General features: G+C 42.2%; 1 long non-coding RNA gene and 1 other non-coding gene across 3 annotated transcripts in view; both read left to right on the plus strand.

Moving 5' to 3' along the window:
- The window catches only part of LOC132591890 (uncharacterized), a 77,534-nt gene that overhangs the window by 30,021 nt on the left and 30,244 nt on the right, over positions 1-17,269 (plus strand). Inside the window, exon 2 of one of the 2 annotated variants that reach the window (XR_009557330.1) lies at positions 4,576-4,695. This is a non-coding gene — a long non-coding RNA (uncharacterized LOC132591890). The remainder of the gene's footprint in view (positions 1-4,575; positions 4,696-17,269) is intronic. The other variant, XR_009557331.1, reaches the window with a different exon arrangement.
- LOC118083275 (U5 spliceosomal RNA) lies at positions 4,348-4,464 on the plus strand. The gene has a single exon (XR_004692355.1). It is a non-coding gene; the product is annotated as a U5 spliceosomal RNA (small nuclear RNA).

The raw sequence follows: 17,269 nt of genomic DNA on the forward strand, positions 1-17,269 counted from the left end.
CTACAGGAATAAGTGGCATGAGCATGCAGAGTGCACCTGTATCACAAATAATAAGGTGATACCACAATAGGCATCCTTTGTATACACAGCACATTGTTTAATCATACGGCTATGCTTTGGATGAGGATTGGCTGAGTCTTGCAGAGAGCTGATTGTCCTGATGACGTGAGATTGGCAGAATTGCTTGCAGGGCTTCTCTGAGCTTCAATAGAAGTATAAAAGGTGTGTGGGACAGGGAAGAGTGTGAGATTTTGCAGTATTAATCTATCTATTGCTCCACATTCTCCTTGGGAGTGCTATGCCTCAGTAACCCTAGTGGACCAGCCTCCATTGCCAGGATGTAGTTTCTCAGTAGAAATAGCTGGGGGAAGCATCATCCACACATTCACAGGGCAGTTCCATGCCACAGCCAGTCGGGGAGAATAGTCAACAAATAAGATCACCTGAAACTGCTTCATACTGAACCAGGCCATTGGTCCATCTAGCCTGCTGTTGTCTGTTACAACTGTCAGCCAGTCGCCAAGTTCCCAAGCAATTAGAAGACTCTGTCAGAGTATTGCTACGCAAGAGCCTTATCTTGAGATGCGTTACAGGGAGGGACTGAAAGTGGAACCTTCTGCTTGTGTGGCATATGCTGCACCTCTGAGCTATGGCCCATATCACAGCAGAAGGCATGCTCAGCTAAGTTAAGTGAACATACAGACTTGTTTCATGCCATGCCAGGCAGTTGGTCTTTCCACTGCAATATGATGCGGAATGGTTCTCCAGTTCCAGGCAGAGCGTTTTCCCAGTTATAGCACCCAATACATTGTGGCTGGACATGCCAAGGACTGAACTGGCAGCCTTTTGCTTTCAAATCATTGCTTTACTACTGAGCTATGGCATATCCTACTGCGTGTGATAGAGCCATAACCCCTTTCATGTATCTGCCTGTTAACTGCTCCATTTGTTCATATGCTGCTACGGCACCCTTGTGTTCATTAGGTTGTTTCCCAAGGCCTGCTGCTTATAACTGTCATAGGTTTTATTTCATCCATCCAATTATTGCTTCCTGGAAAGGGTCTCTTACCCCCTGAGTACATTATATGCATGCCGTACCCAAATAGCTCTGACCTTTGGAAAACAATGCTCAGGCTGAGGCTGGGACTGGGGTGCATGTCAAGAACAAAAGCAGGGTAAAATATTAAGAGTTTGATGGTGTTTTTCATTCTTTTGGATTCATATGGCTCTATTACGTTTGGCAACAGTCAGAATGCAGCTGACAACACAGCACGGTGCTGACTACATGACACTGCCTTTGTTCTCTCTGGGCAGGGATTCATGTTTTATCAGTCCTCCCCAATTTGTTCCAGTGATGGGGGGTGGAGGTGGAAATCAATTGTCACACATTTGTCTCATGCACTCCTAGCAGGAACAGGAATACGGCTGGTTTACCTTAACTCGTGCTTGCTGGGCGCACATCTAAACTGAAGTTGGCTCATACACAGCAGTTTATTTTGGGCCAATAAATCAGGTTTGAGAATATTTGAGAATATTTGCTTGCACTAAATGTGGTTTCTTTTTATGTCTTAATTCAGTGTCCTGGCTTATCCTAGTTTGTTGTGTCACTTTGCGCAGAGATGACTAAAAATTAGACCACTCATACAACACTCACATTGGAAGAGATAAGGCACAAATTTCTTTCTTTTTTTGCATTTTAAAGTAAAACTACCATGTGGAACAATACGTGATCTGACTGGACTGCTGCAACTCGCTCATGTGGGGCTGCCCTCGGAAAAGATTCAGAAACTTCAACCAGTCCAAAATACAGCAGCTGGATTACAAACTTGGGTTCTGCTTAGGCCTCCTACAGTAGCCCCTTAAAACAGCAGCACTGATTGCCAGTTGGTTCCTGGGCCCAATTCAAGATGCTCACATCTACATTTCAAGCCCTAAAAGACTCCAAATATCTGAAATACCACCTTCATCCCTGCAGTCCTCCTTGAGTGTTAAGATCTGCAGAGTGGGTTCTTTTGGTAGTTCCACCATGTTCAAAATTGCAAGGAGTGGCCATCCAGAAGAGGGCTTTCTCCATGGAGGTCAGATTCCCCACCACTATCAAAGGTGTGTCTATTATCTTCATCATGCAGCCTTTGCCTTTTGGTGAGGAGGAACCTTTTAAGGCTTTCACAGTTAGGTATTTTGTTTTGTGGGACCCACCTCTTTTGCTGAATACATACTGTTCTGTTCCATTTGGAATGGTTTGACTTGCTTTAGAATCACAATACAGTGGTACCCCGGTTTACAAACACAATTGTTTCCGGAAGTCTGTACTTACCCTGAAGCGTACTTACTGTAACCTGAAGCGAACTTTCCCATTGAAAGTAATGGAAAGTGGATTAATCTGTTCCAGACGGGTCTGCGGAGTACTCAACCTGAAGCGTACTTAACCCGAGGTATGAGTGTAATTCAGGCATCCCCAAACTTCGGCCCGCCAGATGTTTTGGACTACAATTCCCATCATCCCTGGCCACTGGTCCTCTTAGCTAGGGATCATGGGAGTTGTAGGCCAAAACATCTGGAGGGCCGAAGTTTGGGGATGCCTGGTGTAATTGGTTCCGGAAGTCCGTACGTAACCTGAAGTGAACTTTCCCATTGAAAGTAATGGAAAGTGGATTAATCCGTTCCAAACAGGTCCGCAGAGTACTTAAACTGAAAATACTCAAACCGAGGCGTACTTAAACCGAGGTATGACTGTAGTTTTACCTATTTTTACAATTGCATATTCTATATTGTAAACTGCTATGGGACCTTGCCGTGAAGAGGGTGGGTAAGAAAGCTTAGAAAGAGATATATAAATAAAACACAGCTAACCTTTCTCTGAATTCTGCAATGCAGTTCTCCAAACCAAAAAAAAATTGTTTACCAAAATGTCCATATTAGAGGAAAGTGTGTGCATAACAATTCATGAGAACAGTGTACAAACATGCATTGCATTAGGTGAAACTGCTTTGCAAAATAAAGTTTATTTGGAGAAATCTTTACTTAAATGGTGACAAATTGTCATGAGGACTTAAAATAGGAAATTCCCAAACTGATGCATAACTGTGATAAACTGAAGTTAAGATGGGAAAAACGAGAAACAGTGAAACCCAAAACTGGCAGATTCCTCACAGACCTAAACCTCCTTCCTCAACCTGCTTGCCAATAGGCGAGCTTACAGTCTTACAAGCTTTAAAGGTGCTTTCCCCATCTAACAAAGAGATCTTTGTTAAAAGAGCTCCACACTTCAACAGATGCAGCTGCACTGCTTGAGCTCAATGTTTTCCCCACATCTACCACCTGCACACACCCCACTAAACTTCTCCCTTGCAGCAATCCTCTCATCCCAGTTATTGTTAACACCTGTTGTGTGTCTTGTTCAAAGGTTAACGATTTAGAACTGGAAAAGGTGTGTGCTTATTGAAAGACTGGCCACAGTGGGAATAACTTCTGTTTGGGTGTTTCAAGTTTTGAGAAAGGAGATTCTGACTAAAGATCGGGAAGAACTTTCTGATAGTAAGAGCTGTATATTTGCAATGCTGTACAGGGGGAAACAAGTATTGGATATGGCAAAAAGCAAAGAGGGGTATTATGGTATATGGTGAGGTTGCAAAGCGGCACAAAAGTATTGCGATTTAATTAAATGTCAAATGTAAAAGACATTAGGATATGTGATCCCATGAGACCCCATTTTCCCCACCTCTACTAAATTACATTAATGGCTTGGTAAAAACAGAGCATAAAGAAATAGCTTGCTATGTGGATACTACCTTAAGGATTTTATATGAAAACAAATGAAGACAACAAACTGCTAAGGGAGTGGCTAGGAAAAAAATGTGTGAGTTGGCCTTAATAATTAAACATGCATTTCACAAGATTAAGAGAGAAAAGAAAATGACAAGTTTATCAAAAAAATTGGTCTATTTTTATTAATTAGCGGAAGAAAACATTGACAGCTTCAAAAACGCAGCAGTTTTTTGATATTTGATTGAAGTCAGAGTAATTTAAGATATTTTAGACATAATTTAAATATTTTTATATCAATCTATTGTATTAGTATTGTGGATTTTTGTTGCAAGATGCATATTTGTGCTCATTATTATGTTTATTTTTTAATAATAAATAGCCTTTACACAGGAGAGGGGGAGCAAACCATCTGATTGTCCCCACAGCTAAAGTTACAGCAAAGATAAGGCTACTAATTTCTGTAGACAATAGATCCATCTAGAGATTGGAAAGAATGAATTTAAGGGTTAATTCTGTTAGTGTTAAAGTATGTAGGATAACCAGCATGCTTGGATCTAATTCATGTCTGAAGAGGTTAAAACCATAGCTTCTCTTCAGATCATATAAATCTTTCTCCTTTTACTAAAGATTTCCATGGAGTGAGCTGTTCTGTTCTGCCAGGCTTAGTGTATGTCACTTCCCCTTACCTTGGGAGGAAATGGGTAATCAAGCCTTTGCTGTACTCACTCTCCATTTGGACTCAAGTATGAAAGGAGCTATGAGCTGGTTGCTCCAGCACATGGCCTTAACTAGCCTCTTTTGTTTCAGAGCAGAATGGAGTATGAAACCAGCATTTTTCGATACCAATAGTTTGGATACTCCTACACCTGTGCATCTTTTTTGACTGCTGTATGGAAACGCACATGAAGCTGACCTTTGAAGAGTTTTGTAAGTAATCCATTTTATGACTTACCAAATGTGTAGTCTGTCTCTGTGCTAGGGAAGTGGGATAATTTGGAAAGGACTTTTAAAAGGGGACATTTTGGAGTCACAGAAAGGGCACATTCTAAAGGTTTTACAGCCTACGTTTCCACACTTTTCTTTGCTGCATGTTTTGTGATGATAAATCTCTGCTGGGGTTCTCTCACCAAAGACTACTTGCCCCGAACTTGGGTCTTGGCTTCCAGGATTCAACAAAGTCAACTAGCCAAGAGCGGGGTTGGGTGGAGATGTAGCTTAGCAACCAGGCAGAGTGGCAGGATCCTTACTGAGGTACTGCATGGTGTAATCAACTGTGTAGTTTTGAGGGAGTTTTCCTCTGTGTGTTTGATTGAATGTCTGCCTGCTATAAGCAAGTACAAAGCCTGAAGTTAGAAAGACGACAAAAAAGAGGTTCCTTTCTCCTCAGATTATACAATATTTTTGTTTAGTTTGCTCAGTCTTATTAGGACTTTTCTCTCTGGACTCCATCTGGGTTATTTTAATGACGTTCTTAACACCAGGCCAATACTGTTTATACATTGAGTCCTTTAAACTGAAATCTGCCTTTAGGACATATATTAAGCTATGGCTCCTCTTACATGTGAAGGTATTTTATTCTATATATCATGACTTAACATCCTGAAGCCAGAATGTCATCCTTCCTAAGTTGCCTGCCAATTATTCAGATCTACTGTGTTGACGTTGTTCGCCTCCCAACTTGGCTTTCCCTAAACGGATTTAAGTAACACTCGTATCCTCATTATTACTAATCACCGCTAGCAACAACAATGTTGTTAACAATCAGTGGCCAATAGCTCATTTACCAGAAGGGGCTACAAATGTTGGTTAGGTGCTTGTTAAGGCCCTGATCAAACATGTTTAATTATGACCCCCAGATAAAAGGACTGCCATTAAAACCCATCGCATTATCAAAGGCACTGGTTTGTTCTTAGTCACTGTCTGAAATCATGATTCAGAGCAGCAAGGAAATGTGAGCTTTCACATTTAATCCTTGGGAGGTTCCAGATGAGTGCCAACTCTCCTACTGTTAGCTGCTTTGCATCTCCATGTATGGCACTCAGAACCCCCAAATGGCCTTTTGCTTATCTGCAGCTTAACGTAATTTATGCTGTTTGGTGTGTCACCTCACAGAGGCGGCTCTTATCAGGAGAGAGAAGGTTTAGAGAAATCTGATCCACTGCAGTGTTAAATCCTCTTAAGGCTACTGCTGCACATAAACAACAGTTTTGTTTTTGGTTTTTTTTAAAGCAAACAATGCACCCTTTTCTTGATTTGCTTCAGTTTTTCTGATTTCTGTGCAACTGGCACTGTTTGAGGAGAAATCGTTTAACTGGAAACACCACCAAATTCATCTCTGGAGTTGTTCAATGAAAGCAGCAAGTATCAAAAATGTATGGGTCACAGTGAGGAGTTGTTTCCCCCCGGTGTTGTGTATTTTCTTTGCACTTCAGCTCATGCTGAAGAGTTTTGTAATTATTAGGGGTGAAGGAGAATGTTGTGCTTTGCCCTCTGATGAAGTGCCTGAAAGGCTGAATTGGATTCAATTTCCTGTCAGGAGAGGCTGTGTCCCACTCCAGACTGACCTAAAATTCTAAGGTTCATATGGGGCAGGGCTACCCGATAGTGAGCCAGTTAATGCAACACTGGTGATAATAAAGCTTTGTAAAAAAAAAAAAAGCAAGGTTCCTGTTACCATCTTCGCTATAGCATTTCAGTAATTCATGAGCTCTCAAACAACACCCCGGGGTGGGTTATGCCACCTCAAATGGCTCAGGTCAAAGTACCCCATGCTGGGTGATATATGCCTTTATCCACCTGACTTTTAAAAGGTGTCCACCCATACTCAATATGTCAATGGCCCTCAACGTATGCCACCTCCTGCCACATGGGGCATGGCCACATCTAAGTGTGTTATTGTTTTTGTGTTCCAAATATATGGTTATGGACAAAGCCATTATTGATTAGGTGTGTTTATAGAGCCAAAAGGAGTGTGCATTGGCACTGCTTTACTATTCAGCAGTATTTCACTTATCAGACAGTGAGATAGTGATAGAAGTTTTCCAATATTGCAGCTTGGGTTCAGGAAAATAACATACATCTATCCTGAAATCAGTTTAGTTGGGAAATTCATGGCAAATTTCAGTGTTCTGGATATAGGCAGGAGGGGAATAGTGGTGTGTATATAACAGCTTAATCTTTCTTTAGGATGGCACACGTCTCCAAAACTTCACAGATAATGAGCCTTACAGCAGTATTTAAGGATGGAGATAGCTAAATCAATGCTAGTTTTGTCTGGCAGGGATGAATTCCCTCAAATCGTCACAGGTGATGAAGTGTCTGACGAAGCATGAGACTAGCGTTTAGTAATCATGACATACCCTGCTGTCATAGAATACATTTCTGTTGCTTTTCCAGGGATCCCTGAAAGAGGTTGCCAAAACACTAAGGCCAAGGTTATTGGAAGACAACATTTATTGCAGAATCTAGGGGAGAACCCATAATATTTTGCAAGTGATATATTTGCGAGTGAGAGAGAGATGGGGCGAAAAGATGACTCCAGTCCTCCAACCGCATGCCCTTCTTTACTCCCTGACTCCATTTCTCTCACTGCACCCCACAAATTAATGATTCACTTCTGCTTCCACCACCCCAGCCTCAAACATGTGTCACCTCATCCCAATGCCCACTCTTGCTTCTCTGTCCCACTTCCTTCTTTCTTCTCCGTAAAGAAACAGTAGTAATAGTAGTAGTAATTTATATATACCCCGCCCATCTGGCTGGGTTTCTCCAGCTGCTCTGGGCAGCTCCCAACAGAACACCAATAACAACAATGAAAAGCAACAACATCAAACATTAAAAACTTCCCTAAACTGGGAACCCTTCATGTCCCTTCCCAGATGACACCCCATTGCACTTCCCTGTGCCTCCTCTCCCTGTTCCTTAGTCATAGTTAAGCCCTATTCAGACATTGTACATATCTGATAATAAAACACAGAAATTGGAGAATGTAGCTCACCCACATGTCCACACATCCCAATCTTGCCATCCCTATTTCTCTGCATGATTCAGAAGGGCAAATGACTGAAGCAGGGAGGCTCCTGTAGTCATGGAGGCTCCCTGGGCATTGCAGAACCCTGGGAAATCTGGCTTCTACATCACACAGGGAGCATACACAAGTAGATGCAAGTTCCCTGCTCCAGATAGTCACCTTCTAACTCATTGAGATGGTGACTGAGACAGTGGGGGGATACTGTATTCCCACCTCATGTGCTGTGTTTATAGATTGGTAGAGTGTCTGCCTGCAGACCCACATAATGAAAACTATCATAAAAATATCAAAATTTTCAAAAGTAGAGGGTCCATGGCTTGGCTTTTGCAAAACTGGGGCTCCACAGTACTTGGTTAATTGGGAACCAGTGACCTACAGGAATGTATTACACTGGGTAAATGTGCATAGAAAAATGCATCTATTAGGAGCAATGCAGAGGAACTTGCTTACGAATCTTCACGTGGGTGTGTTTTAATCATAATCATCACAAACCTATGCACAAATGGAAAAAAATGAGAAACTGAGAGAATCAGAAATTGACAGATTTATCCATCCTAAAAGAGGCTGTCACTTCACATTAGATGTGTGGTTAAAGAGAAAGTGAAGTTGTTACCTGTTTTGCGTACAGTTTATGAAACTGTGTTCTCTCAATGTGTAAAGAAACTAAAACAAAAGTTTGTCCCTGTTGTTTGTCTCTTTGCCTTTATGTGTGTTCAATAGTCTCCAGATTGTAAGTAATGTCACAAAAATTGAAGGGTGCATCACATTTCCTTTGTTGATTGTCCTACTTTAGTGCAGCACATAGATACAGAAGGTCAGATTTCACATTTCAGCATTCAGCAAAATGGGGTCACTCATTGTCAAGCCTATATACAGTTTTGCCATGATTAGAACCAGTCTTTAAGACGACAAACACACAAAGGTATGGCAAAGTTCATAGTGCTGTTATTGACAATGGCCTCTGTGTGAATCTGGCATCTGACAGAATTGTAGAAGCATCTGCCCTACAAAACTTGGAGGGAATTAATTTGATGTCCAGCAAAATGTCAATATATAATCTTTATGTATAAAATATTAAATGATCATGTTGGCGTTATCCTCTGTTACAACTTTAAGTAATTATTATCTGTTTGATTATTAGGCATATGTTATATGGTTTATAAAAATAATACATTGGGGATAGCACTTTCAATAGTAAAGGTAAAGGGACCCCTGACCATTAGGTCCAGTCGTGACCGACTCTGGGGTTGCGCGCTCATCTCGCATTATTGGCCGAGGGAGCCGGCATATAGCTTCCAGGTCATGTGGCCAGCATGACAAAGCCGCTTCTGGCAAACCAGAGCAGCACATGGAAATGCCGTTTACCTTCCCGCTGTAGCGGTTCCTATTTATCTACTTGCATTTTGACGTGCTTTCGAACTGCTAGATTGGCAGGAGCTGGGACCAAGCAACGGGAGCTCACCCCGTCACAGGGATTCGAACCGCCGACCTTCTGATCAGCAAGCCCTAGGCTCAGTGGTTTAACCACAGCGCCACCTGGGTCCCATAGGCATATGTTATATGGTTTATAAAAATAATCCATTGGGGATAGCACTTTCCTAATTTCTTTTTCTCTATGCCCCAAACCTTCAAGGATGTCAATGGAGGCTTGAGAATGGATAGAGCAGGCACCCCCAAACTTCGGCCCTCCAGATGTTTTGGACTACAATTCCCACAATCCCTGACCACTGGTCCTCTTAGCTAGGGATCATGGGAGTTGTAGGCCAAAACATCTGGAGGGCCGCAGTTTGGGGATGCCTAGGATAGAGGCTTGCATAAGGGAACCTAAGTTGATGTTTTGGACTTGGGATTTCCATCCCATGGTTCATGCTCTTAGCAGTACCAGGTCCATAAGAAAAGAAATGAATATAACACTATGTTAGCTCTGTGTCAAAGATAATCTTCAATTACTTCATGCAGTAATACAGGACTTTTGGTTAACAGAAGGTGTGTCACATGACCCTGTTGAAAATTGCTCTCATGAATACGAGTCATGTAGAATATAATTCTGATGTAAGGGGTTGTAGTTCAGGTGGAGCATATGCTTTACATGCAGAAAGTCTCATGTTCAATCAACATCAGGTGATGGGAGATACCTCTGCCAGTGACTCTGGAGATGCATAAAATAGCAAATGAATATGGGTCAGAGAAAAATGAGCACTGCACAGCAGGAGAGTAGAGTGGTAATGGAGGTAGTGGATGACAAAATGGAGAGGACCTTCATCCTTGTGTCTGGAAGAGTGAGGAGGTTGGGCGGTGGAGTTTGTGGTGTTGGAAGAGTAGAATGAAACCATGGGTGGAGAGATTGAGAAATATTCTGAGCTGGCAGAGAAATTGCTAAGGGGGGGGGGGGACTCTGTGTACAACTTGGAGTGTATCTGGTGGAGAAAGCCACCAAGCCTTTTGCGACGTGTCTGGAAAAAGAATGGAAAAGGAGGAAATGGAAGGATATCTTTTTTCTAATTTAGGTATCCTTCCAATTTCTAATTTTTCCAACAGGAAAAATCCAACAGGAGATTGGATTTGAAGTTATTGACCTGGGTGTGAATTAAGGAATATACAATAAGTAAATAACTATGGGTTGCTGTTTTCATTTATGGCCACAGTGGGAAGACTCCTGTCTAAATACAGATAAAGGATCTATTTTTTCTCAGCCTTGGAGATGAATGAGGTACTTTTGGCACTGACCCATGTGCAAGAAGCAACAAACCTCAGGCTCTCTCATTCTTTCATATCAGGCATAGCCCACGATGAGGTGATCAGAATTTTGCATTCAAATTTTGCATTCAATTTCAAAGTAGTCAGTACTTTGTTATATCTGTATGAGGAAGAAATAGGCTTTGTTTATACAAACCAGGATCACTTACATAAATTGGAAACAAGACAGATGTAGCCAACTCAGTACCAGGTTGTCTGATCCTGTTAATACTTGGTGGCAACTACCGGTATTTATCAGATTGCATGAGTCCCTCTGGCATCCAACTGAAATGTGTTTAGTCATGAGATGCATAGATCTATCTATCTGTTCTTGTGTGCATGATTTCCTTTAATGAATGTCTTCCCTGCCCTGTCCCAAACAAATACTTCATTCCTTCCATTCTGATGCATTTGTAGAGAGCAATTATATTTTTTTCAGTTTGCTTCTGGGTAAGGTGAAGAGCGTACTTCTTCCAACATCAAATTTTAATTGGTTCTTTTCTCCATTGCTTTATTATCCTTCAAACACACTGCACTTGTTTCAGTTTTATTTCACTCTTCAGGTTGCCTGAACTATAGACAGTACATCACATTGGTAAATAAGACTTTAACAATGTAACATTGTTTCTGGATCTTTCCATTTAAAAAAGTATCACTTTCCTAATTCTTGAGACACCCAACCAATGCTGTTTTTATTGGCGATTCATTAGGATGAACAAATTTATCAGGTTTAATTTCTCTCAGTTTCTTGTTCCACTTTCTGGTTTAGCCCATTTCTATATCACCTTGATGCTCCACCCCCCCCTTTTTTTACAAACAGGTAGGCACAAAAAATATATATACATATTTCCATATGCAATTTTACCTAATATTTTGTGCAAGCAACTTTCCCTTTTCGTATGCTGCTACACTAAAATATGCATCATATGTTCACTTTCCCCTCAATAATGCCTTTTAATACATTTTGTTGTTTTTGGAGAACCACATCACAAAAAGCTTTATTTCAGTTCAAGTTTGGGAAGTGCAAATTAGATTGTTTCATATTGAAATCTAAGCCAAACAGATTTGGAAGCAGCATGGCTTGGGGGAGAGCACCTGCCTTGTAGGCATTAAGTCCCAGATTCAATCTCCAATGGCATCTCCAAGCAGAGCTGGGAAAGACCCCTGCCTCAAACCCAGAGGTGGTATGAGGGCAGATTTATCCATCCCAATCCAAGTGGCTTCTCTTTAGATGAGACAATTATTTCTTCCCAGACCACACTTCCAATCATGTTGAGTGTCAGATTCAGACCTGGGAGACCAAGGTTCAAATCCCCGCTCAGCCATAAAGCTCACTGGGTGACCTTGGGCCAGTCACTGTCTCTCGGCTTAACCTACTTTACAGGGTTGTTGTTGTTGTTGTTGTTGTTGTTAAGATAAAATGGGGAGAGGGAGAACTATATATGCTACACTGAGCTCCTTGGAGGGAAAAGGTGGGATATTGATGCAATAAACAAACAAACAAACAAACAAACACATAAACACTATTTGTATTGAGGATTCTTTCAACATCTGTAATCATCAAATTTGACCATGGAAAATGAACCCAGGGCTAAGAGTTCTACCAGTCAAGCCTATCTGATGCAGCATATGTGTGCATGTTTTAATTTAAACTAAATTCGAATTATAAATTGCACACAAGAGAGATGTCTGCTGACACAACTTAACAAAAGGGCAACATTTCCATAGGTTTAAAGATAATATCTACATCCTTGTCCCGCAGAAAAAAGTGCCATCATAAACCTTTAATGACTGACTTTTCTCCGTCATTACATGATATTGGGCGTTCCGAGACCCCGTTCAAACTGCTCACATTGCCAAAAGAAACATGAGCCAAAAGAGAAGCAAATTTTATTCTATTTTCAGTGACAGGTCGGCCATATGAAATATCTAAAACAATATAGCTCTATGACTGCTGGCGCCGAGCCAAGAGTTAATAGAAAAAAATTACACATATGGTTAGCAATCCCCTGGCTAAATTATCTACAAATTCCTGAGAGAAAAGCAATTTACTACAGACATTGAGACGAGCCAATGTAAAACTAATCCTTAAGAAAAATAAACCCACAAAGGAATGTGCCTTACCTCCCTCCCCCACTTCGGCCAACCAATATCCTTAAGAGTGATCTCAAAGTATTGGTTGTCGTTCTGAGGCACAGATTAGGAGGTTATTTAATGGTGTGAATCAAAGGGTAGGTCTCCTCCTCCTAGACAGAATGGAGCATTATTAATGTGTTGGGACATGGCACACTTCTCCTTCTCCACACTGGGCAAAGCAGAGCAGATGCTTCATTAGAGGTTCAGAAGAGAACACAACAGAATTAATAGCCATACATGCTTAAGGTTTCACAAGAACTAGTGGGAGTTACAGGGAAGTTATCTGTTGGAGAGAGAGAGAGACTGGGTGTCATTCTTATTCCCTTGTAGTAAAACATTAACTAGTTTAGGTAAACTCCTCATCTGTTAGGATTTATTCCCGTTCCTCCTTTCAGTGATTATCAGGATACGTGGGAGAGAAAGTAACACACCAGACAAATCAATGTCATTCTCCTAGAAAAAGCTGAAGACGTCAGAGACAGTGCAGAACAAAGCTATGGCATGGGGGGGGGAACTGGATTAGATTTGGCTGAATCCCATATACAATGAAGAAAACCAAACCTGAATCATCACCTAAGAATTTTATTTATTTGTTTAAATAATTTTTGCTACACAGAGAGAGAGAAAGGGTCCCACAGTGGCTTGCAGATCACTACAAGCTTACAATCTAAAGAAAGACATGACGTAAAAGAGAAACAGATTGGGAGGGAGAATGAAATAAATGAGCTCGGATACAAGTTCTTAGGTACAAGATTTTTCCTAATGATCAGCTGGGGTAGGAAACCAAAGAGAAGCCCAAGGCTGCTGGGTCTGTTCATTGTTCCTCTGACAGTAGGTGGGATCACAGCCAATCACAGGCAGAGCCGACTAATTCCAGTTTTGTGCTCCTCCTCCTTGCTGCAGAACTCTACAACTGAGGAGGAGGAGGAAGCTGGCAGGCAGTTCCACACCTGGGTTGGTTGGTTGTAAGTAAGAAGGCAGGCAGATGGGGCTGGCTGCAAGCAGACTACAGGTAGCTTTGGTGGAACATCTCCCCATTCACTCTAATGGACCAGCTCTTCCTTACTCTGCTGCAGCCTGATGTAATGGTCTATGAGAAGTGACAGGTGATGGGGTGGAGGAGCCTTGCTTCTCAGCAGAGCTTCCGCTGGGTGGGCTTCCATCCCTTCTTTAAGGATAAATGTGAGTATAATTTCAAGGGCACCTCCAACATCTAGTTTAGAAGGTCATGCCCAAGCAGGAGAGAAAGTAGCTAAAGGAGATGGTTACAGGTAGGTAGCCGTGTTGGTCTGGGTCAAAGTAAAATAAAAAAAATTCCTTCAGTAGCACCTTAAAGACCAACTAAGTTTTTATTTTAGTATGAGCTTTCGTGTGCATGCACACTTCTTCAGATACCTGGTATCTACCTACCTGTAACCAGAACTAGTATCTGAAGAAGTGTGCATGCACACGAAAGCTCATACCAAAATAAAAACTTAGTTGGTCTTTAAGGTGCTACTGAAGGAATTTTTTTATTTTACTTTGACCCAGACCAACACGGCTACCTACCTGTAACCAGAACTAGTATCTGAAGAAGTGTGCATGCACATGAAAGCTCATACCAAAATAAAAACTTAGTTGGTCTTTAAGGTGCTACTGAAGGAATTTTTTTATTTTAGCTAAAGGAGAGAATACCTGTTGTACGTAGCTCTACAATAAACTATTTTTTTTTTGTTCAGCTCCTCATCACATAACATTACACCTTCTTCTTCTTCCTCTGTCACCACCTGTTGTGATGACTGCTGCCAGGTGGGCAGATTTTCACTTGCCCAGTTCTCTGGTTGAACTGGCCAATTGTCATACAAAAGGGGTCTTGATCCCCCCCCCCCGGTTTGGCACTTTTGGTGTTTTGCTGTTGTGGGAGTATTGTTCTTTTTTATCCATTCCATTTTGGTAAAGTGTCTGGCTGTTCTTCTCTACCATGAGATCATTAACAAGACATTTGAGGACTTATCTAAACACATAGAACAATCAAGATGAAGGTTTTCTCTGGCAGCAGTGGAGTGGACCCTAATAGATTGTATCAGCGTTGTCACAGATGCTACCTTTGGAGCAGTTGTGCAAATCCTTCCCACACCCTCGGACTGTGTGTGACTTTTCTGCATATAGGCATTGGCTCTACTCTGGAGACAGCAAAGAGAGGAGAGAACAGGAGAACAAGGTTCTTGGCATCCTGTATACAAACAGTGAAGGAAAGAAATGGAGGTTTGCATAGACTTAGTTCAGAATTCCCCAGGCAAAGATTTGTGCCATGGGACAACTCTATGTTTAGTTTATCCTTGGGCTGCCCAGATTCATTTTAGCCAGATTAATAGATCTGCTTTATTCCATTTGGAAAATGAATGTTTGCATATGTTTTGCTCAGACCCATATGCCTTCTGCCCTTTGCTGCGCAGGTTGGGCTCTTCATGCTTCTGTGGGGTAGGGAGGGAGGATGAGATCAGTAGGGACAAGCCTAAAGAGTGACTCCTAGGTGAATATTACAATCTTTTTGGATTCTATGCCCTTATTGCTCCACCAGCAAGGCTCCACCCTCCCTCCAGAGTTTCTGAGAGATGAGGGTGTGTAGACCAGTGTCCTTTCATTTTGATCCTCCAACTTTACTCAAATGAGACTTTCTTACCTTGTGCAACTTGCACATATTGCTGCAGCTGCACAGAAGGTGTTGCATCTTTGTCCCTAGACCACAGTTGTGGGTAGTTACAGTCCTTTGGTGGCTGAAGTGTTCCTGTTGGATTTTGTCTTGCACGTGTCTTTCAGAATGGTTTCATTCTACAATTCTGTTGCATTTTGTAATTCCCTCGGTCAAATCCAATTATACTGGAACCTCATGCCAAACTCTGCAGGGTGCAGGGGAGAGGCTTGGAGGCAGAGGATGCTGAGCACGTACCACCATTCCACTCTGTGTTTGCATGTTCCTTTCAGTTGGTTAACTCCTGTGGTAAAGCCTGCTCAGCTTTTCTATTTGATATTCAGATATGAAAATAAAAGTGATGCCGATTCTTAAACTTCTGCTGTGTAGTGTGGGCTGATTTGCATATTACAGTTCCTGTGTTCCAGTCAGTGCTTGGGAAGTTGAGTGAAAGCTGAAAGCTGATAGCTGATAGCTTTGAAAAACTACCAGAACTTCCCTTCCTCTTGATTAAGAGAAGGTAATGCATGGTAGGGCTGCTATTTAAAAAGGCCCAACCCCACGCTTGGTTCCCATGATTTGGGCCACATCTCATTATCACTCAGGGACAATTCCATATCTGATCAACACACTGGTTGTAAATTCTGAGGGCATCTCTTATAGAACTTAAACCAAACCCATTTCACCTCTTTGCCCATTATGTACAGAATTTGGGTCTCAGGTAACTTTCAGTACACACCTAGACAGGGTGCTAGATATGCAGATGGGAGGTGTGAACAGAGGACCCATTTCATAGACTTATTTAGTGACATATTGTACACAGGGCCAGTGCTAGGGCTTTTTGCGCCCTAGGCAAAATCACCTTCTGGCACCCCCGGCACATGCATCATGACGCATGTGTCATGCCCCATGCACAACGCCGCTGACGCTCCCTCCATAGGCGGGAGGAGCACAAGCCAAAAGAAGAGCTCAGCGCCCTCCCGCCTATGGAGGGGACGCTGTGAGCTCCTCAGCGGCTGCAGCGAGCGAGCGAGCAGTGGCAGCAGCAGCAGCAGCAGCACCCATAGCTGAAGCCTTCAGCTACGGGCGCTGCCGCCGCTCACTCACTGCAGCCGCTGAGGAGCTCACAGCGTCCCCTCCATAGGCGGGAGGGCGCTGAGCCCTCCTTTTGGCTCGCGCTTCTCCCGCCTATGGAGGAGACGCTGTGAGCTCCTCAGCGGCTGCAGCGAGTGAGCGGTGGAGGCAGCAGCAGCGCCCATAGCTGAAGGCTTCAGCTGAAGGCAGCGGCCCTGATTGTACAGTAATTTGTACAAATGCCAAGGGGAGCTGGGGAAAATGAGAATATATTGAGCCCTCGGGAGATCTCTCTGGGTGAGGCTAACACACAAGAATGAATCGTGGCCTGAGTAAATGCTGTTACAGATTATTAAACAGGCACAGTACTAGATATGCCAAAGATCCATTTGTTGTGGTAACATTGCAGACTCTCCAAGTGTCCCTATTTTCCAGGAATGTCCCTCATTTAGAGAAGCCATCCTGGTTTCTGATTTGATTCCAGAATGTCCCACTTTTCCTTAGGATGTCCCTATTTTTAACGGAGAAACGTTGGAGGGTATCCAACCCCCAAGCTGTCTGAAGGCAATCCTGTATAGGAAAGTTGGTTTTTAAAAAATGTTTAATATTTTATTACATTTTTTATATGTTGGAAGGTGCCCAGAGTGCTGGGGCAACCCAATGAAATGTGTGGCTATAAATAGTAAAAATATTATATTTTCATCGGAGAAATGTTGGCGGGTATGGCATTGCTAAACGTATTATGGAGTATAAAAATAGCCACCGCAAATGCTCTTAATCCCCACCCATGTAATCTTGAATATATCCATCTTAACAATGTTCTTTGCTTACATCTAAACAAGATTATATGTAAC

This window comes from Zootoca vivipara, chromosome 3, assembly GCF_963506605.1.
Source record: "Zootoca vivipara chromosome 3, rZooViv1.1, whole genome shotgun sequence".
In the NCBI taxonomy this organism is placed as follows: domain Eukaryota; kingdom Metazoa; phylum Chordata; class Lepidosauria; order Squamata; family Lacertidae; genus Zootoca; species Zootoca vivipara.